This window comes from Episyrphus balteatus, chromosome 3 (genome assembly GCF_945859705.1).
Source record: "Episyrphus balteatus chromosome 3, idEpiBalt1.1, whole genome shotgun sequence".
NCBI classification, from domain to species: Eukaryota; Metazoa; Arthropoda; class Insecta; order Diptera; family Syrphidae; genus Episyrphus; species Episyrphus balteatus.
This window is the reverse complement of record NC_079136.1, coordinates 128379354-128403289: the sequence shown is the minus strand read 5'-3', so window position 1 is coordinate 128403289 and position 23936 is coordinate 128379354. Positions and strand designations below refer to the sequence as shown.

At 28.2% G+C, this 23936-nt stretch overlaps 1 protein-coding gene across 4 annotated transcripts in view; it reads left to right on the top strand.

The window, feature by feature from the left end:
* LOC129913732 (protein rolling stone) overlaps positions 1-23936 on the top strand; it is a 160552-nt gene that overhangs the window by 59684 nt on the left and 76932 nt on the right. For all 4 annotated transcript variants that reach the window (XM_055992549.1, XM_055992546.1, XM_055992547.1 and 1 more), the window contains exon 3: positions 20378-20399. The gene's annotated coding sequence lies outside the window, so the exon portion shown is untranslated. The remainder of the gene's footprint in view (positions 1-20377; positions 20400-23936) is intronic.

Here is a 23936-nt window from a genome sequence, read left to right as displayed (position 1 = left end):
TGAAAAAACGGTTCTATGGCAGGTACCGTTAATAATGATTTTCAAAATAAAATTTCTTCATTTAAAGATAGACCTTAGCTTAAAACTAACATTTGAATTTTTTAAACAAAATCGTTGGAGCCGTTTTTGAGATATTTCAATTTTACTAAAATCGGTATATGACAAGTACTGTTATTTTTGGTCCAAAAAAATTAATTCCAAAAACCCCTCTGGAGAGTCGCTAAATAACGCTATATACCAAGTTTGACATCAATTGGTCCATCCGTTTAGGCTGTATCTTCGTTTACAGACAGACAGACTGACAGACAGACAGACGGACTCCCGGGACCCACTTTTTTGTCATTCTCTATAATCGTAATGTCATGGAAAAATGTTATCTCAACTTTTTTTTTTTACGAATGAATAACTTGATATATAGTACCTACATATATCGCAAGTAAAAAAGCTGTAGGTATCTTTTAAATGCTTGGACTTATTAAGACTAGATTTTTGTATTCAACCCACAATTTCTATATGATTCTGTAAGAACCATAGTGGCCTTATTTTTTTTTTTCTAAAATCAGACAATAACTAATATCAAAACTATAATTCTATTTTTTTTTTTTAAAGATTGTATCGTTTTTGTCATTCGGGCTTACCCCGTTATCTCGAAAGCAGATAGACAATATCTCGAACTCAAAATCGAAGTAAATCTCTAATTTACAAAAATTTCGAAAAGTAAAATATCGAATGCATCTGGAATTCTTAAAATCTAGAAAGGCAAAATCTCGAAAACAATAATTCATTTTTGAGAAAATGCTTAAGATTTGCGCTCTCAAAATAATTAAATTTAAATTTAAATAGTTTTATAATTTTTTCTTACAAGAAAAAATTAAAACACTTATGAAAATTTTTATTATGCAACATTATGCAATCATTGGGTTGGGGTCAAAATTCTGCCGGAGTCAAAATTCTTTTGTCAAAATTCTGCTTTCAAAATTCTGCTTTTCAAAATTCTTTTTTTCAAAATTCTGTTTTTCAAAATTCTGCAAGAAATTAAAAAAGGGTTTCACATTTTCCAAACCCTTTTTTAATTTCTTGCAAAATTCTGTAAAATCATCTTCTTGAAAAATTATCTGCTTATTTGATTACTTACCTACATAATTTGTCATTTTTTGAATGTATATAAATTTTAATTTTATAAATGAATAAATTTGAAAATATTAAGAAAAGGTTTTTAATACTAAACATTTCCGAAAATAATTCAAATTTTTTTAATTTTTTAAGTAGAGATGAATATTCAAAAATTTGAATAAGAAAAGGAAAATCTTGTATCAAACAACATCGGTTCCAATAAATTATAGATTTTATTTGAAAAAAGTCAGTCTATGCATTTTAAAAAATATTTACATTACATTAATGAGGTGTATTTTTCTTTAGTCAGCGCATATGCTTAAAAAAAAAACAGAATTGGCAGAATTTTTTTGGTTAAAGTATAATGCTGGCAGAATTTTAAAAAGCAGAATTTTGAAAAGCAGAATAGAAAAAAAGCAGATTTTTGAAAAACAGAATTTTCGTTAAAAAAACAGAATTTTGAAGCCAGAATTTTGACCCGATCCCGTAATCATTGCATATATAAACGTGTTGACGAAAATTAGTTGAACCGTTTCTGAAAAATCTAGAAAAAAGTATAAGTAATAAACGTAGGTAATAGGTCCTAAAAAAAATGAATTTCCTTTTTTATTTTTTATTATATTTTCATAGCCTTAAAAGTTTCCTCCTAGATAATCAAAAATTCGATATCTTTATTCACTCAGATGGTATTATTTATTGAATTAAGAAATTTATCAAAAATTAAAAAAAAAACATTATAATGTTTGTTTAATTTAAAAAAAAAACACACCAATAATACAATACAAACAATTTTGAGAATTTTTTTTTTTTGAAAATCTTTGCGACTTAGTCGCATCTCTCAGGTGCTTGGTTTAATAGAAACTTAGGTTTTCGAGACTTTTTTGTGTGAACATTCATAAAACAAAAATTTTAATTTAATCTTTAAACATGAATAGCGGAATTCATAGTTATTACTGGAGTCGAAATTTTTCTCATGTGAACGTCTGAGGAGATTTCGTTTATTGAGGAAACGCTTAGGTTTTTTCAGTCAGTTGACATTAAAACGCAAGTGTCATTGCGAGCGTTTGTTTTTTTTTGTATTTAACAATTAAAATTTGTACTTCTTGACGAAGGACATTTTAAATAGTTTGTATTTATTTATTTTTAAATATTGTTTAATTGCGGCAAATTAAATCGATGGCGAATTATAAAAAAAAAAATTTTTTTTAAATCAGTCAAATTTTCGAATTTGGGACAAGATTTTTCTTTAATCAAATGACAGCCCTATTTTCAATTCCCTTAATTAACTGGAGTTGAGAAAAATCTCAACTCGAATAACGACAATGAATTCCGCTCTGAATTTAAATAAAACATAAAAATGTAATTATAAAAAATATTGTGAAAACATCGTTTTAAAAGGTGTTGATCTCCAAACAATGTATGCCATTCAATTTTGTATATGTACCTATATGAAAAAGAAAATTTAATTTTTTTTAATATAAAAACTTTTCAAACATTTTTCAATAAAAAAAAAGAAATAATTAATAGACACATCAAACCAAAGTTTAAAACAAAATTCATCTACCTGTTTTCAGAAGATTTTTCAAAAAAAAAAAAATTACTACCTACATATTTTTAAAGTGTTTTTAAAGATTACAAAAAACCTTTTTTTTTTTTTTGAAAACATTAACTTATTTTAAATTTTACGATGATTTATACCTTCACTTTTGTATAATATCGTTTTGTAAATCGTGTTTACGAGTTAGTGAAAATTGAAGAAAACGTTTCTATGACTGGTATCGCTAATACTGCCCATAAACTCGTATAGGCCCTAACTACAAAATTTTCGATTTAGATTTTTTTTTTGCATATTTGGAGTTAGGGCATTGTCTCGGATTAATTTGGGCCTATTCTGCCAAATCTTTTATTCTGCTATGAATTTTCTGTTATGAATGATAAAAGATCTCAACCATAAAAGATCTTTTATAATTGTGGTATTCAGGAGTTCGAACTTTTATAAAATTCTGTTATGAAACTTCGAAAAGGAAAATCTGCTATAAACAAAGCAAACAGAACTCAAATCTTTTATCATTTGTCATTCCCAAAGACAAAAAAAAAAAAAAAAAAAAAAAAAAATGTGGCAAGTAAAGTGAATTGCATTTTCTCGAAATTTACCCAGCAATACAGTGTTTCTTCCTATAAAATTGAAGTAAATTAATAGATTCGCGTGCATCTTCCCCTATTGCAAAATATTTACAATCTAGAAAAAGATACCCCATCGCTACAAAACCAACCCTATTACATGGACATTGGACAAAGTGCTCAGAGAAGATTGGAACATTTTAAATTCAATTTTTAACTTTCCTATTTTTTGTAAAATATGTGTTTTCTTTTATTTATGAAATAAATTATAATTTAAATAAACATGGTGTTTCTTAATTTTATTTATATCAAAGTGAAAAAGTTGTTCAAAGGAGGTGGTAGTTCTTGTAGATGAAATGGGATTGCAACGTCGCGTCGAGGCGAGGACGACCGTTCCTTGATTGAAGACGGAATAGTGGGTGAAGTGATCCTTGTGTTTTGTTGATGGTTTTAGTTTTGCATTAGATTTGTCCTAGTCACTTGTCGTATCTGAAGTAACTTTATTTTTTTAATTTCTTGATGGTATTTTATGAATAAAAAAACTTACCTCCTCCGTCTCAGTTATCTTTAGGTAAAACAAATATATAAATATAAAAAAGCACCTACTTTTATTGAAAATTTGCTACTTTCATGAAATCTTTTATGATAAAAACAACAAAAATCTGTCCTTTATTCTTTTATGATTAATAAAAGATTTCATAACAGATTAAGGCTTACTGAATACCAAAAATTAGATTCGTAAAAGAATTTTTGACAGTTCGAACTTCGTAAAAGATTTTATAAAAGATTTCATACCAGATTGGGTGTTAGACCAGTGCCAATAATTTTTGAAAATAAAAAAATTATTAGCAGCATATGGGTGGTGGGAAAATTTAGGATAAATGGTATATGAAAGGGGAAAAATAAATTGCTGGAAAAGAGGTGGGTGGGCGAAAAAGTGGGGTGGGTGTCAAAAATCATAGCTTTTTACGATTTCTGTCAAAATTAGACGTCCTATCGAAAAAAGCCTTATGCAAAAGTTGTAGGTAGTAAAAATGTCTACAACTTTTACTCAAACAATTTTTTTCTATAACCTCAAAAATATTGAAAAAAAATGCAAAAATACGATTTTTGATTTTTATTTTTATCTTTTACAAAAATTGTTGGATTTTAACAAAACTTGGTTAATAATTACTTTGTTACCTATGTTTTCTATCTATTAAAAATGTTATTTGAGCAAAAAATTAATTTTTGGATTTTTGACGAATTTAATTTGAAAAAATAGCTTATTTTTCAATCAAAAAAGTTACCTAAAAAATTTTTAATTTTTAAAAAGTTTGGAATGCAATTATTTAGCTTAAAACCGTTTTTTAAAGATTGTGTGGAAAAACTATACTTTTGTTTTAGAAAATATTGAGAAAAATTGAAAAAAACAAAAAAAATGATTTTAAAGATTGATTTTTCCGTAAATGACAGTAATATTGGCGAGAAATAATTTTCGGGTTGGGGTCAAAATTCTGCCGGGGTCAAAATTCTTTTGTCAAAATTCTGCTTTCAAAATTCTGCTTTACAAAATTCTGCTTTCAAAATTTTGCTTTTCAAAATTCTGTTTTTCAAAATTCTGTTTTTCAAAATTCTGCTTTTCATAATTCTGTTTTTCAAAATTCTACAAAAAATTAAAAAAATCAAAAGCGCGCGCTTTTTAAAATTTTCCAAATTCTTTTTTAATTTTTTGCAAAATTCTCTCAAATCATCTTCTTGAAAAACTATCTGTTTATTTGATTACTTACCTACATAATTTGCATTCTTTGAATGTATATTAATTTTTGTTTTATAAATGAATAAATTTGAAAATATTAAGAAAAGGTTTTGAATAGGTACTAAACATTTCCGAAAATAATTCAAAATTTTTTAATTTGTCAAATAAAGATGAATATTCAAAAATTTGAATAAGAAAAGGAATATCTTGTATCAAACAACATCGGTTCCAATATGTTATAGATTTTATTTGAAAGAAAGTCAGTCTATGCATTTTAAAAAATATTTGCGACACTTAAACAAAAAAATTTAGGAAAGTGCCAATGTTGAATTACATTAATGAGGTGTATTTTTCTTTAGTCAGCGCATATGATATAAAAAACAAAAACAGAATTGGCAGAATTTTTTTGTTCAAGTATAATGCTGGCAGAATTTTGAAAAGCAGAATTTTAAAAAGCAGAATTTTGAAAAGCAGAATAGAAAAAAAGCAGAATTTTGAAAAACAGAATTTTCTTTAAAAAAGCAGAATTTTGTAAAGCAGAATTTTGAAGCCAGAATTTTGACCCGATCCCATAATTTTCCATAGAAACCAAATTATCCTTTTCTAATGGTCATTGACCTTTTTAACACTATTTTTCTGATTTTTGGCATGGTAATATGTCAAAAACGTGTTGTGAAGAATTTTTCTGACTTCAGATTCAGATTTTCTTTTTGAATAGTGAAATCGAACAAGGCATTAGGTTTTTTCTGCCCTGTTCGATTTCACTAGTCAAAAAGTTTTTTTATAGAAATCAAAGTATATTTTTTTCTAAAGGTTTTTTGTGCGCTGAGCTCGAATCTGAAGTCAAAAAATTTTTTTTTCCCCCAATTTTTTTGTGGGCATTTTATTTTTCCCCTGTCATATACCATTTATCCTAAATTTTCCCACCACCCTTATGCTGCTAATAATTTTTTTCAACTTTTGCCTTCTGAAAACCGGATTGGCACTGGTCTATATGCCGAATAGCAAATATGAAAATCATAAAAGATTTTTTGACAGATTAGATTTTTGCATGGAAATTCATAACAAAAAAAAACAGAATAGCAGAATAAAAGATCTCGCCGAATAGGCCCAATTCTCATTTATTTTTTTAGCCTAAGTCTTAAAATAAGCCAGAAAATGCCAAATATTATTGAAATTCTTTCATTTTTATATGCAAATTGCGGTTTTTGATTCTGTGTTTCCCTCTATAATTCAGAAGTATGAAAAATGTAGTTAGGGCCTTTACGAGATTATGGACAGAATAAGGGTTCGATTTTTTTTTAAAGAAGTTTAGTAGCTTAGTAGTTTAGTCTGGCTAATCGAGATAGGAATAAACAAACACATAAACAAAGAGCGAGGCCTATTCTTTTCGCACTCTCTATCATCGTAATGTCAGCTTTTATTTTCATCTAGACTTCTCAATCGCAAGTAAAAACATAGAACCCTTTAAACATTTTTTCATCTGTACTAAATTAATTGACACTGAGTGTATGTTATATGTTGCGTTCTATACATATTTTTTTTTTTTTTTTTCAGATTCAGATTAGATACAGTTATTTAAGTATTCACGGAGATACATATATTAATATTTAGCTAGCGGAATGGAATAATTTACTGTGCATTTTGGTGGAAAATATAATAATTTTTTTTTTGCTAAGTCAAAATAAGGGAAAGTGGAGGAGAGAAATAAAAACAAACAAGAATTAGTCTTTTGCCGCACGTGCCACAAATTGTGGGTGTTGTGTTTTTTTCTAAAAAAAAAATAAAATAAAATAAAAGAAAAAAATATTGTAACATAGGGTAACTTCGGGCATTATGGCGCACCGGGCATTATGGCGCACCTCTCAACTACCATACTTCCAATACTCACTTTTAAATAAAACCAATGCAGAAACTTTGGCCTTCGTCGAACACTAGCCTTGTGACGATCGCAGGTCAGTGCTATTATTTTTGTGCCAAACAAAAAAGAAAACAAAAAAAAAATACCGGTTCTGGGTTCCAATATAATAAATCTTTGTTTTTGTTTGTGTGTATCTCGGTAACTATACAGTGCACGTGTTTGTTGTAAAGAGTGAAACGCAGAGTACAGTTTTGGTTTGGTTATATCACTTGTTATATTTTAACTGAAGTAAGAATTGTGTTTAGTTTTTGGAGTTTTGTGAATATGTGTATATTTTGCAATATGGCGCAGATGCAATAAGGGCATTATGGCGCTATATTATACCCGACTGCGCCATAATGCCCTTATGTAAAACTAATTTCAAAAGTAACTCTGCATTTTTTTAAATTTGAAAATAACCTCAATTTAACGTTAATTTTATGAAACTTATTAACAATTATATTTCAGAAATGCTGAATATACGTAAAAAAAGTAAAGGGTTCCGAAGTAAATGGGGTTCGCCATATTGCCCGTACATAGGGCAATATGGTTTTTTTTTGGACTATTTTTTAATTAATTTATTTTTTGTTAAAAAGCTTGAATTTTTATTCTTAAATAATTTATTTATGTTACGTTTTTATGAAATTTAATTAGAAAAAATGATTGAAGTAAAAATTGTAGTCCGTAGTAAAGATATTTGAGTTTGTGCTTAGGTATGCCATAATGCCCTAATTTACCCTAATTAATTTTGTTTTTTTCTTTCCATTTCCCAAAAAAAAAAAAAATTAATTACGCGAAAAAATGACAAGTAGCACATTTCAATGAAATCGTTTGGGTGTTTTGTTTTTTATTTATTTCTTTGTGGATGTGATTGTGTTGAAGATAAAAATGTCTAAGGATTATGTTACACATTTTCTGCAACAGTGAATTATTAAGGCTCTCTAAAGAATTTTAAATTCAACTCACAACAACAACAATGACACTTGTTTTTATCGATTTTGTTTTATTTACTATTTATGCTGCCGCCTGCCAGGAATGAAAGGACTTATGAGTAGGTATGTGTTGACTCACAGAGAGTCCTTAAAATAGTTCTCTAATAGTCAAACAGTTTCAATTGCTTTCATTAAATTTTTCAAGAGAAAAATTCTCACGAAGCCATGACGACGACCAACGACGACAGGAGGTATGTTGTAAGTAGAAAAGTAGGTACTTACTTGAATGCTTATTTTTCCTTAAGAAGTCTTTCATTAAATACTTGAACAGTATATTTCCTAGTACGAACTTGTAACACTGGAGATCCTGTTTTATTTTTTTTTTTTTAATTTTATTTTAACAGGAAAATACCTATAACACAAAACAGAATGTATTTTCTAAGGATACTTTTTAAATAAAGTTAAGGTACTACCTATGGACTATAGAATTTTATTGCTTATTATTTTTTCTAATGAAAAAAAAAAAAAAAAAAAAAAAAATACTCTTGAAGTATAAACTAAAAAGAAGATTTTTTTTTGTATTATTTTATTAAATTAAAGGAAATTGTTTCACTTCCTGTGAAAAGGATTAAAACACTTTTTTTGTTTGTTAAGTTCAAGAAGGATATCAATTAGCGAGTGAAAATATTTGTTTTACTTCGAAATTCTTTTGTGTGGGATTTTTTTTTTTTTTTGTAGATAACTTTTAGAAAAATCTATTGAAATAGGATTTTAGATTAATTAACTTAACTTTTCATTAAAGTTCATTTCATTTTAATATCCTCTAATTAAGCTATGTTGTATAATTTGTCATCAACTTGCCGCTAATTAGCTAGTTGTTGTAGCAGTTTTAACTTATTCGTTTAGTGTGTTTTCAATCAAAAAAGTAAATGTTTGCTATAACTTGATATCAACTCTGTGCGGATGCTTTCGTAATTTAATGCTTGTAACGAATTGTAGGAGAAAGTGTTTTTGTAAAAAGCAGCAATTTACGAAAGTTTGTGAATAAAGTCCGAAAAAGTTAAAAATAAAAAAAAAAAAAATGAAAATTCGCCAACTTTTTTTTTACTATGCACGTTTCCAAAAGTGCACCAGATATAAGGGTGTGTGGTTGGCACCAACTTTTCTTTTATTTGCAGTTGGTTAGAGTCTTAGAACTTTTTTTTTTTTATTTCAATGAATGATAAATAAAACTAAATTGTTTTTATTCAGTAAATTAAATTACAACAAAAACACATGTTGGGCAAATAAAAAGTCAAGATTTCATATGGATAAACGTGTTTGCGTTTAATCTGACAGAAAAAGAGTTGTGAAGACATAAAAAGAAAGCCTAGATCTAAGATTCTTGATATAGATAATATTGAAACATTTTTGAAACTAAATATTTAGCAAATTTGCTACTTTTATGTCAACTAATTTTTTTTTTTGTAATACTACAAAATTGGGCAACCAGACGTGGATAAGATAGGCCTATTCATTGTGAGCTCATATCTGCAAACCAAATCTTGTTTCGATACCTTGATCCGAAAATATCTGCTTCCGAATGTAAGAATATAAAAAAAAATTAAAATATTTCGATTGAAAATAATTCAGCAACCAGACGTCCAAAGAACCAATAGAAATTTAGATATGTATTTTTTTCAAGAATTCAAATCCAAGATTGCGGTCAGAACGTGAATTTCCAAAAAGTAAGGGCTTTTGTTTTTCGACCAATTCTGAATCGTACAGCAAAATAATTTATTTTTATATAAGCGACGACTAGTTCTAACTAAAATATAATTATTTTTATGTATTTTCAATTTTCAAACATTATTGAGAAATCATTATTAGAAAAATGCTAGAAAATTACTTATAAATGAAATTTCGAAAATCTCAAATTTTGAAAAAAATACTTTGGGATATTAATTTTTATTCATTTATTTCTAAAATTGTTAAAAATCCCGATTGAAACTTAAAAAAATGACTTTCTTTCGGTGTCCCGTGTCGGAAATTAGGTATTTATCAAATTTATTCTAACCCTGTTTGTATTTTTATCATTTATTCTAAAATCTTAAACAAAACTGGTATAAAATGATTTTGTAACAGGAAATAAATTATTTTTCAGAAGTCTTTTTGATGTGCTGAACTTGAATTCAAAGTTAGATACATATATTTTATCATGTCACGTTTTTGAGGTTTCTAGGTATCTACGGTTTGGGGTCAAAATTTTACCGGGGTCAAAATTCTGCTGTACAAAATCCTGCTTTCAAAAAACCAGAATTTTGACCCGTGTCTTTTTAAATCGTAGCAAAAATATGTTAAAACAAATATTGATCTGTTGTCCTATATCCTCAAAAACTGTGAGAACGGTTAATCGAATTAAAAAAAAATTTAAAAATATCTTGAAAATTTGCTTAACTATCCTCTGCGCGCTTTGAGGTTTAGACCAAATGTCTACAATAATAAAATCTCATGGTTTTGGTTATAGCCTCCCTGTGGTCATAAAAAAATCTTTTCAATTTTAGAAAATTTTAGTACACAGGCAGTTATGGTGGGTTCTTGAATAAAAAATACAACAAAAAAAATTCCTTGTATATTAATTACAAAAACGAAACTCTTTTTTTTTGTGCTGATTGCAAAATTGCATCTCTGAAGATATTTTCTTTGTTTTTATCTTAGCCTCTGGTTAAGCTGTCTGTTATTCTATCTTTTGTTTCCAAACAACCTACCCAAGCTATAGACAAAAAACTAATTCTCTAAAGGCAATTAAATATTTTCTTACCTCGTTGGAGAGTGATTTCTCGGTTTTTATATTTTGTTGGAAAATTATATATTTTCTTGTGGCTTTTTGAATAGATATTTCTATCTTCTTCTGTGTTTTATTTTTTCACTCTTAGCACATTTGCGGTTGAGTTTCCATTTACCCTAAAACCTTTTTTTTTTTATATTTTTTTTTTTTGTGAGACATTTTCGCAGCCAAAGTAGCGCCACTAGAAGTAAAGTAAACTCTTCCAATCAATAAACCAATTTTAGACTTTTATAGTTTTTCTCTCTCTCTCACTCTTTCTGTCACTCGTCTCAACCATCTTAGTTAGCAATTTATTTTTCACAGACACTAGTCTATGTGTATAAAAGATATAATATCTTTCTATTCATTAAAAAAAAAATTTTCATAGAAAAAGAAGACACAAAACAACAACAAAAATCCCCAAAAGGAATAAAAAAAAGTTTATAGAAAGAAAAAAAAAAATCTGTGCAAAATAGAAATCCTGTCCAGCCAATATTTACTCATGCCACTCTCAGATGATGGCATAAGGACATCCTTCCAAGACCAACCATGGCATCTCTATCCGAGACGACAACCGTCGTCGTCGTCAGTCGTTTCGATTTCTCTGTGTGACCTATACGAAACGAGTACAAAAAAGAAGAAGTGTTTATCTACGAGGAGCAAGAAAGAAACAACAAATAAAAACTGACACAAACCCGGAGAACAAAAATTCACTTGTCTAAGTCAAAGAGCGTCCTTTCGCATTGAATTGTGTCGCCCAACAACAGCTCAAACAAAATAAAATAAAAAAAAAAAATCCTTTCCAACTTAAATACAAAAAAACTTATTTTTTCATTTTCAACTTTTTTTAACAAAAACAACAACAACAACAACGATGAGAGAAAAATATCAAAGACAAAAGTTATACCCGCTTTTACGTATCCTTAGTGTATTGTCCTACTCCTGGCTAATACCTACTCTACTACTGCTTTAGCTGCATATGTATGAAATGTGATTGTGTGCGAAAGAGGAAAAGCGAGGGGGTAAATATGAGGTGAAGACCGCGGCTTTTATACTCAGGAAATTGTGTGTGCATTTAGGAGTAGGTTAACCTTGAAAAATGTTCGTCTTCTGTATATAGTTCTATGTAGATTTGTGCTGTGCTGCTCTCATTTGGAGGAGTTTTGTCGTGTATGATGGCCTTCTCTCGCTCTCAATTTGTTGTTTTTGTTGTTGTTTTTCCTGCCGGGCGCCATATCGTCAGTACTAACTACTCTCTGAGACTCCACTATAATATAATATTTTTTGGGTGGTTCTGTACATTTTTTGTTAAATTTGAGTGAGAAATCCGGGAGAATATTCTGGTGAAACTCTTGTTAGACATGTGTTAGTGGGGGGGGGGGGGGGGGGGCGACTGTTTCAATATTATTGTTTTTACTAGCCTTTTTGCGTTGTCCTAGTCCGTATTGTTGATGAGTTGAGTAGGTATGTATGATTGTGTTGTAGATAGTGTGTTGTTTCATATAATTGCCTATCTTTTTATGTGTTGGGTTTTGAACTTGAGAGAAAGTGTTGCCATTGGTTACGGAAGGTATTTTTTTTTTCTTTTGTAAAAACTTAGGACTAAATAAGAAATTTTCGTATCAAAATACACATTGATAAGCAGAATTCAAAAACGAGTTCAAATTTCATACTGATAAATATAAAATTATGAATTAGTTTGAAGATTTTTTATTATTATGAAAATCTAGTAACTATGTACATTAGGGTGTGTCACTTTTGTATGAAAAAAAAGTACTCTAATTTTCAAATGTAATAGTGGTCAAAAGTTGTATTAGGGTCTGAGATTTAATAATGGGTAAAAAAAATTTATAATATCGTTCGTCTTTTACTCCCTCAAATCGGTTGAAGTTGTTAAGAAAAAAACAATTTTATATGAAAAAATTATTTTTTTTTATTCACTTATTATTTCGAAGCTTCTTTACTAAGTGTTCAATTCCAACAAATATAAGCTTAAAAGTTTTTTCTTGCAATTATCTTTCACGTGAAAGCCTAAAAATATTTAATATATTTTTTTTGTATCCAAACATATGTTTCAAAAACCTCTAAAAATCCAAATTTCTTCGATTTCTTCCTATATTTTGAGCGAGCCAGAGATATTAATTTGAAATGAAAATTGTAAACGCAGGATTTAATTTAGATAAGCAATGCAACGTTTAAAAGCTATTACATTTGAAAATTCCATACTTTTGCATTTTGACACACCCTAATGTACATACCTACATAAAAAATTCTTGTATTCAGCTATTTGCTGTTTCTTATTACCATTTTTTAATTCAAATTTAATCATAGACTAACTTAAATTAAATAAACTCTTCGTGCAGAGATTTAAAAAGTCATCGCTTTATTTTAAAAAAGCAGCGTTGTTCGGATTAGCTACGAAACAACTTGATTCAAACAATTTTTACTCCTGATTACATAACCCTACCCCCCCCCCTCCTTAAAAAAGAAGAATCCAAATTAATAAAATCAGTTTGCTCCCTCTATTCAAAAAATTATTAGTTAGTTTCAGTTTTTCAAGTTAAAAAAGAAAATATCACGCATACGCCACAGTGAACAAAAACGATCAAATAATAACTTTACTTATAATTAAAAAATTTACAAAGCTAAAAGTTTTTTTTTATATAAAAAGTCTGAGTTGTGCATTAAAAAAAATTACTCAAACACCAATTTTGAGGAAAAGGCTCTAAAGGCTCTATCTTTGGAAATTTCGTTGTTTTTTAGTTTTAGGTATTGAAACAGATACACGTGTCGGTACACAAATATTATTAAAAAACATTTTTTTTTATATTTTTAATGCAATAGGTACCTAAGTTTTAATTTGGAAATAAAAATTGAATACAGTTTGAATTCCTGAAAAAATTGTATTTCAATTGATATATTAAAAATTGAAATGTTTAATGTTTTATTTTTAAGTATTAAAATCATAAAATAATAAAAATTGGCTTTTCAAAAAAATAGTTTCGTTTTTTTTTTACTAAACAAATACCTAAATGTTGAAACATTTTTTGAAAAAAAAAAAAACAATTCAATAATACCTACAAAAATCTTGCTCGTAAAATATTTACCCACCTATTCATTATATTCAATCAAAATCAATTTTTTTTTAAATTAATTTTTTTACTCATTTATTAGAATTTCCTTATATAAAAATATTTATCATTAAAAAAAAAAAAAACATTTTTTGTAAGGAAAAAACAACTAATTTAATTATTCAAAAAAGATATTAAGTAATCTTGATCTCTTAGCATGTTTATAATTTTTTAATGAAATATAAATTAAATATTTCATTTAAGGCCATATTAAACAAATACATATAAAATTAACTTAAAATTAGAACAAAAATTAAAAAAAAAAAATAGTTATCAAACCATATCTTGCAACTAAAAAACCTATTATTTTATTTCTATCTTAAATTTGAAAACAATTTATTCTAAAAAATAATAAAAAATATCTGTCCATAAATTTGTAAAGAGAATCGATTCGCCTCTAACAAGGTATACCTACACAATTTAAACAAATAATTAATACAATAACGTCATATTTCCGTCATCTGAATTTTTGGAACTAAAAACGCAATTTTTTTTAATAAAGTAATTTTTTTCAAAATTTACACAAAAATTACTGCATTCAGTTTTGAAAACTCAACTTGCATCAGTTTTTGAAAAAAATCTTCATAAAATTTTCAAAAAACAAAATTTAAAAAGATAATATTAAAAATCAATTTAAAAATATTCTTCATCATTGTTTACAAGTAAAGATTTCTTAAACTCCTTGAATCAACAACCTTTTTGAAATTAGGCAATTCTGTCTTACTTTTTTGTAGATTTTTGACCCCATTGGGTCCCATAAAAGTGGGTCAATAGTCCATTATGGAATTTACATCATTTAAGCTAGAACTACATCAAAACACAAAGGCAAAAAAAGTATATAAAGTTAACAAAAGTACAAAATAATAAAAACAAAATTTATTGATGTGACATTAAAAAATGTTTCTATGTAGTTTAGGCTTAACTTTCCGAAATTTTTCGAATAAAGAAAGATAGAGAAAAAACTAATGGGGCATTTTGTAGATCGGCACAAGTTTCAAATGTCGGAACCGTTCCGGCAAAATTGAGACATTTGAGAAACCCAATTGTAAAGGAGATAAGTTTCTTCACGAATAGCTACATGAATAAATGTAATTTGTCTATGTATGTATATTAGTCTTGAAACCCAAGATAATATGATTATTTTGAAGGAGTGTTGCACTACGTAACGTTACGTTACATAAGGTTACGAAACATTACATTAAGTAGCATTACGTTACGTAACATAACGTTACGTAACGTTATGAAAATGTTGTTTGAAATTACATTTTTTTCGCATTAATAGCTGGAAATTTTCGAATTAAGAAGCGGTTTGGCATTAAACATAAAAATGATTACACCCAGCATTGATAAATATTTTTTTTTGTTTTCATTAAAGCATATTCAATATAAAAGCACTGAATGTGTTTTAAAATTTTAGACTCTACAAAATTCCTATCGACAAGTAAATATTTAACCTGTATCTGTGTGTTTTTTTTTTTTTTTTTTATTAACTTTTTCAAAGGATTTCCTACACTGGTTCATTTAGCACCTACCTACCTTCCTACCCTAACATCAAAATTATTACCACCACCCGTATCCGGCATTTGTATGTAGGAACCAGAAACCTATATGAATATGTATATCAGTAAAAAGCTTCGTCAATACAGGATATAAATTTAACGTTTTTGCCCTTCACACAGAACATAAATATGTATGTGTGAGAGAACTTGTATCTTTTCTCTCTCTGTTAAGGGACATGAGAAGCGCAACGTGCGTGAGAATTGAAGGGTAAATCAATTTGAGTAGCTTTATTGAGTAAGTTATCCCTAGCCCTGTAAATTGCATCCTCTTTAATCATTCCAATCTACCAACCTTACAATTGTCTGTCTGCGTTCCATCATGATGTGAATGCCATGTGAATATGTAGATGTACAGTTAAGCAGATTTTTCCCTCTTATCAATCAATTTACTTTAAATTGAAATGAATTTTTTTTTTTACAGATTCCCTTAACATGTAACGTAAAGGTATGCATCCTCATGGTTGTTGTGTTGTTTTCTTTTTTTTTCTTTCTTTTTTGTTTTGTCTCTCCGCATCCTTGATTTAATCAATTTACCTTGAGAGAACAGCTTTTTACAGCTCCACACCTATTTTTGACCAGAAAAACAAAAATCGTTGATTGATTTTTGAGGAAATAAAAATAAAATCAATTTTCGACAGATACAAAATTTTACTTGCTGATGTGGCAAAACGCCACATCACAATCAACAAAAAAGACTAATGGGTAACTTTAAAAGGACATCACGCATTTTTATTTGGAAATTCTGGTGTGTCATAGAAAACCATACAATCTCTCTGCTGATGACGATGATGATGCTCTTGAGGTTCCTAAGAATTTGGTGCAGGATATGCGACAGACGACATAAGAAGATGACAAGCATCTTCTTCATCGTCGTCGTCGATGTCAAACAATGAAAAAACAAAAGATGAAAAAATGCAAACAAAAAATTTCGTAGAAAATCTAGAACGATAGAACCTCCTCTTTGTGTCTGTTATCAATGTTCCTTGAAGATACGAGAGAAGATTTGCTGGCAAAATGCGGTAAGGTCAAGATTGAAACAAGACCAACTTGTAGTTTTTTTTTTTTTTTTGGTTCGTCATCGTCTTGTTATCCCCAGCAAAAAAAAAGAAGGCGTAATTCCACGCTGCATTGAAGAAAAACTTTTGAAAAGAAGGACGAATCGTCCTTTTTCAAATGCCACCCACATCCTCCAGGAATATCATCCTCATCATCGCACATTTTCTTCGTCTTGCTTGCTTGCTTGAGTTGATCCTGTTTGATTATTTTGATTTCTGCTATGTGCAATTTTAAAAGGATAACAATTTTGTTTTTAAGTTTTATTTTTTTTTTTTGTTTTGTCTTCCTTTTAATTCGTTTTTCGTAGCCATTTTCAAAATATTTATTCGTGTTTGCTTTTTTTTTCTTTAATGTTCTCTTTGTCAAGTGCCATGTGGAAAATGGATACAGACATGTGAGTGAAATGAAGGACTTCTTTTTTTGTATAAAAAAAAAATATTATATGAATTGAAGGAGCCGCTTAAGTTCTTGAGGCACACAAAACAGAAAAAAAAATAAAAGAAAATATTGAAAATTAAAAGAGAAAAGAAATCCAACACGAGCCAGCAGAAAAGCAGAAAAGAGTATAGTGTACTTTCATATACGAAGGATAAAATATACTTTCAACTTTCAAGGACCTTTATAATTTTTGTAAATTTTTCTTCTTTTTTTTTTTTTGCTTTTATACTGTGTTCAGTAGTGTTTTCTTGTTTTTTTTTTTTATTTATTATTTTGCAATAAGTGAAAACTGTATAGAAATATTGCAGAAAATCAATTTCAATGGATATACAACACTGTAATGTAAGGGTTGCGAGTTGCGACGACTCTCTTTAGCGCGCCCTCTGCTGATGTTGTAGGTATAGCTTCAAGGAGTTGTTGGTTGGCTTGGCTGGCTTGGGTTTTGGGTTGGTTAAAATGTCTGTTGGTATTTATTTGAGGATTTGCTCCATTAAATTTCATTCAGTGTTGATATTTGCTTAAGGATAAATAATATTTACTTGTTTGTTTGTATTTTATTTTTTGTTTTTTTGGTTTAAAGTTTTTTTTTTTGGTTTTTTGTTTTTTTGAAAATTATGGCGCCGTGGTTGTTGGTTTGTGGAATTTTTGGTTGGTGGGTTTTTTGGGTGTTTACTTTGAGTATATTGTAACTTTTATACTGAGTATATGAATGCTTTTTATTGGATATTGAAGGAGTTTTTAAAATTGGGTTATGGAAACAAGGACGTTGGAATGGAATTGAGAATGGAATTTTGTAGAGTTCTAAAAACTTTATCGATGTGTTTTATATTGAGGTATTGGTCATACTGGTCACTTTTCAATGATTTTGTAACTTTTTTGGGGAAAATTACAAAATTTTTGAATTTTGTATTGCTACCCCTTCAGTTGTAACTGAATTTACACTAGTCCTTCAGTTAAGTTGTGTAATGTGAATGCTCTTTAGTAAACAATATTATACTCTCATGGTTAATGAAATCTTGATTGTTAAATAATAACTATATAATTATAATTTAGAAGCTAGAATATAATTAGCTTCTGTTATTAGCATACAATTTAGTAACAAAGTAAGTCAAATAAACAATTTAAAATATATATTAAGTATTTTTATATAAATATTGTCATATAATTAAAACTAATTGTTTTAGATATAAACATGGTCAAAGACTGATGTTTCGTTTTGGTCTGTGTTGATCGTCGTCAAAGTAAGATGTTGCGGTTCAAATCCAATTGTGGTTAAAAATGGAATACCTAATATTTTCACATAATAAAATATTGACACAATTTTTACTTTTATAAAAATGTATTTTTTCGCGTTTTTTTCTTATGGTGACAACAATTAGTTCAAAAATATCAAGAATCATTATTTTGCCAAAAAATAATGTAGGTAATTTTGTTTTAATTTTTGTTCACTTTTTTTTAGTTTTTTTAATGATTTTAACGGGTTCGTGTATATTAGTTTTTTAATTCTTAAAAATGCTTTTCAAACGATAGATATTTTGAATACCAAAACTATAAAATGAATACCATTGAGCATCAAAGATTTTCAAGAAACATGTGAAATGAAAACATTACATTACTGTTAAGAGTTTGTTAAAAAAAATTTTCAAAGTGATGTGAAAAGTTGAAAATTTATTTGAATTTTTGAAAAAAAAAACGCTATGGGCTAAAAAATAGTAAATTTGAAACTTTAAAAAGGTAACATTTTTTACCATAAAGTTTATTTTTTTTTTAAACCAATTTTTAATTTCAAATAAAATTAGTAAATTCTTAACCTTTCAAAACCTATTTCATATTCGAATTATAATTGGTTACATTACTATAAAAAAAATAAGCTTATTTTGTAAAAAGTTTTAGATTTTTGATAAAATTTTTGATTTTTTATACAACAAAAAAATATTTGATTACCAATTTCAAAAATTTTACCAACAATTGGTTCCTTTTTCACCTTTGAAATCAGTTCTAGAACTCATTTTCTGTTTGGTAATAAAATAACTAGAAAATCGAAAAAAATTAAATTATAAATAAACCTACTTTTACCAAAGTTGGAAAAAAGAATTTTTTAAGTCTATTTTAAATTAAAGTTTTGAAAATGCAGAAAAAAAAAATTATACGCACAAAACCAACAATCAATTTTGGGTTGATTTTAGGGTTTTCTTTACCGAAAAATTACCCGCAGTTACGAATTTTTTTAAAAAATTTTTTAGTCCAATGTTAAACCTAGGTTTTGAATATACCGAGAAAAAAGGGTACAAAACCAACAGAAATCAACTTTGGGTTGATAGAATGAATGGACAAAAAGCAACAAAGAAAATACGTAGAGGAAACATTCAAACCATTCAATGGACATACATTGAATGATACAAGAGCTTTTTTAATGTCGAAAGTTTAAGAGAGAATATATATTCAACAGAAAATAAATAATTTATAAAACAAAAAAAAAAAAAAAATAATTGTCAAAAAAAAACAAAACAAACAAAGAAAAATCAAGACTGGGGTGGTTTGGCACCCCTGTTGTCATCGGAAGTTAAGACAAAATCTGGCTGAAGGACTTTATACAACTCTTAGAATCAAGTTAAAGAACATAATCTTCCGCGTTAGACACTGAAATGATAATTCTGAGTTTAAGGAAAACAGCGTCTGGGGTATCACAAGGTAGTGTTCTAGGTCCCATTTTTTACTTTTTATTTATTTACACGCGATATAACTCATACAGAAAACACAATTGAAGCCACTTTCGCTGATGGCGATGGCGCATTTCTTACAGTTTGCAAACTGTAGTATCTGAACAAATTATACCTACTAATAATAAGCAACAGTAGAAATAAATCTAAAAATATTTTAATGTCACTTCTGAAAAATAAAAAATTACTTTTTATTTAGCTATAACTGAATAAGGTCGTATTTGAATAAATATCAAAATAGGCAAACTCTACACAAACCATTTAAAGAATTGAGCTGAGTAAATATGGTAATATCCAAACTATCACATACAACAAGTTTATGTGAAAACACATCGATAAAAAAAAAATATTAAAATTCTAAGTAAACCACATGAATAAAAATTGTTTGAATAAATTATGGTTATATTGATTAATCTAAATAATGTTTCGAGTTTTTCTCTTTTTTTTTTAATTTTGTGTTGCAAAGAAAAAAAATTTATATAAAAACACATAAAAAACAGTTTTTATTTTGAAAAAAATTATAAAAATAAAAATGATAGCTGTGATTTAAATTAAAACCAAATTATAACTTTTGGTGTTTTACATTATTCCAAATTATTTGTTTAATCCAGTGAAAATACATTAGGAGCAAAGATTAAAAAAAAAACCCTGATTTTTTAGTTAATAAAATAATTGGATACCCTATTTAGAGTATTTAGCAATGATTTAAAATTATTCATAACAACTATACTCGCACAGAACATGAATATTGAATAAATATTATAAGTGTTTTCTATTCTATTATTTATTCAACAATACACAAAATCATATTAAAAATCCAATTTGTATAACATTTAATTCTGTTTTTTTTTTTTTTCTTTCAGATTTTCCACGCAGCTAAAAAAGGTAAATAAATTCAAAGGATTTAAATTGTTCAAATAAATATTTTTAAAGAAAATTTCTATTTTTTATATTTTTTTTTACACATGTGTATAAAAATTAAATTAATTGATAATTAAATTGCGGACTCATTTAAAGTTCATAATTAACACTACATAAGTTCCCAGAAATGTTGTTACTTATTCCTTGGGTATTTGTTTGTGTCTGAGCTTTTTTTGAAATAATATTTTCCGCTGTAGGTTCTGATTTTCGAGAGGTAGGTATTTATAGTCATTAAGCTGATTAACAGAAGTAGGTTTAGACATTTTATTGGTAGGTACTCTTATTAGTCTAGATTTTAATAATTTTGATATAAAACAGTTTATCCTTCTTCTAAATAAAATGCTCCTCTCAACAATCACCAATATAAAAAATGCATCTATTTTCTATACTCATTCTTTTGATAAGCCCAAATCCCCCTAACCACTATCAGTCAGTGATTAAAAATTTATCTCAAACACAAAAACCCTCAATTCTGCTTCTGGTAAAATAACTCTGGCCAAAACACATAAATCCCGCTCTTCTCTCTTTATAAATTCATTTATGAAATTCCTTCAACTTTCTCAACTTTTCAATGAATCTCTTTGACTATATGGGATCTTAACTTTCTGCTTTTGACTTCTTCTTTTGCAATTCAAACAATAACCACAAACCAACCTAAATTTTTCTGCACTTCTCTTCAAAAATTTATTCACACTCAAGACTTTTTCCTTCGAAATCTCCACTCCTATATTTCTAAGCAGACTCTGGAAAGGATAGAAGGAAAGAAATTTATAACTTTTGAGCTTGCCTGACACTAACTATCCCAACTACATGCATTTAACTCGAGGAAAAGAACTTAAAAGATGAGAAGTGTGTGATGATGCTGTGCACGAGTACTTAACCCTCTCACTTCACTTTCATTTAACCTCCATAAAAGAGTATAGATATGGAAGTAGATCTAACCCGCAATGCCCCTATTTCCATTTCTTTACCGCAGCACCAGTTTTTGGAATGCTCATCTGTGCTCGCTCTGCAGCATGTTTTGAAAAGTTAGAAACATCGGGTTGTGATATGTGTAGACTTGTAGTTACGAGGAGGACGAAACTTCTTTTACCATCCACAGACCTCAACACTGGGGCTTCCATCAGAGTATCAGAGAGACAGAGTGTGTTGTGCTTTTTAATTAAATTTCATTTCTATGATCCTGATCTGGGATACCTTTAGTTAAGCTGCAGGTGATGGCATATCTCTTACATGCCACTGCACACTCACTCATTCACCCAATCACGACATAACCGACGACGACGACGACGACGATACCGACGAAAATTGTGATGGTGATGGCCAAGGGGAGCCTTCAAGTGCACACACTCTTGCAGCATTTACCACAGCAGCCTCCTTATCTATCTGGGGAGTGATGATTTTTTTTGTTTTGTTGGTGTTCATCTTGTTTTATTGCCAGGGTAAGTTGGGTCCAAAAAAAAAAAAAAAATAAAAAAAAAACACCAAAAGCAGCATACTGCAGCTATAAAATGCATGCATCCGTGAGATAAAGAGATTCCGCTTTTTGAAAATTCACCATGAGAACGGACGAACACCAAACGCCGGGCTTTGGGCTCACCAATATGATGGTGGTATAACGTCCTCTACGAGTATTTGGTATAGAAACTCTCGAGGAAAGATGTCGGTCCGGGTCGGGTCGGGTCCATTTGGTGTTTCGAACGATGGTGATGGTGATGGCGGCGGCGATGGATGCAGCATCTATCAGGCTTTGGAAGAATGAGTTGTTTTTTTTTTTTTCATTTGTTTTTTGTTTTGCATAGCGATGTCCTTAATTGTAAGGACGGAAGTAGGTGTTGTGGTTTCAATATTTTTTTATGGTGTTGATATAAATTTCCTAGTTTTCTTCTGGACTTTTTTGTTGTTGTTGTAACTTGCTCTTTGAAAGGGACAAGGGCATATTATACATACGTGTAGATGGTCATTATTGGCCTAGAAATTTATTTACATTAACAACAACAAAAAAAAATTTTAGTTCATGAGGTTTGATGAATATGGAAAGAAAAACAAAAATAACCTCAGTGGAGCGTTGTCAGAGGTTTTAAATGAACTTGAGCTTCCATTAAAACAAAGTTCTCACAGGTTATTGCCTCTATAATGCTTCTTTAAACTTTGCTTGGATAAAAAACGTCTTTTAAATGGTTTCAACCTTTAAACAAGTATGCAATTTTATTTATGAAATAGCAATTAATTTTTTGAAAAAATAGTTTTTTTTTTGAAAAATAAAATTTTTTTAAATTTAAAAAAAAAATCGGTTCTGTGGTAATTTCAATTGGTTCAAAATAATATTTTTTTTATTTAAAAAGTAGGACGTTATATGCCGGATTAAATGAATTTTTTACATCGAAATCCTTAGAGCCTTTTTTTTTTTAAAGTGACTTTTTTATTTTGGTCATTATGGCAAGTACCAATAAATTTTAGTCCTATTAAATTAATTTTAATATTTTTTTTGCCAATGCTATAAACGAGTCGTTTTTTTTTGTACTGATATTGATTCAGGGGGAGTTCTATCACGTTTGGGTAGGGCTTGTCGAACTCATTATGAAATTGTTTGTACATGTATAATGTAGATCCAGATTTAGGCCACAAACTTTTTTTTCGACCCTCATCCATTGCAAAAATTCTATCGTCTTCAATTGTCAACTGATTTAAATGTAGTGCTCTGGTTCCTGGACATATTTCCAACCAAAAATTGTTTCCTTTTTATTTTCTTAAATTCCAAAGCAACAATTTTTTGACCAAAGTCTTGAAATTTGCTTTAAATTAAAGATATGAGTTCACAGTCAATAGACCTGCATATACATGTGTAGAAAAATTACAAATTTATTTTTTCAGAGATTTTTGAAAAAAAAAAAAAAAAAAAAAAAATCCAAAAAATCAAAAATGCCAAAAAACTAAGAAGGTACCTACATTTTCAAAAATTTCCTTCAAACTACGTGGTTACGTACATTTCTTAAAAAAAATCTTTTTGAATTTTTCAAAAGCTATAATATTTCAACATAAAAGCAAATGTGCCTCAGTCGTGCATTTTATTTTATTTTATTTTATTTTATTTTATTTTATTTTATTTTATTTTATTTTATTTTATTTTATTTTATTTTATTTTATTTTATTTTATTTTATTTTATTTTATTTTATTTTATCATTAGACTGATTCAAAACAATTTTTTTGTTCATATTTATATCGAAAATATTCCTGTAAAAGTTACAGTGTTGCGGCATGGCTAATTTCAATTTCCTATGGAAAATATTGTGTTTTTGAGATTAGAATCTTATAACCTTTTAATGGCTCCTTAAAAAAGCTAGAATTAATCATTTTCTTATATAAAATTGAACGCTCTACAAAAAGCTCTTAAACCGCCGTTTTTCGAAGTTCTACAACTTTAAAATATAAAATGTAACTTTTTCAAATTTTTTAAATAATTTTTTGCCAATTGTTTGGAAATTTTAGTACCTAATCTA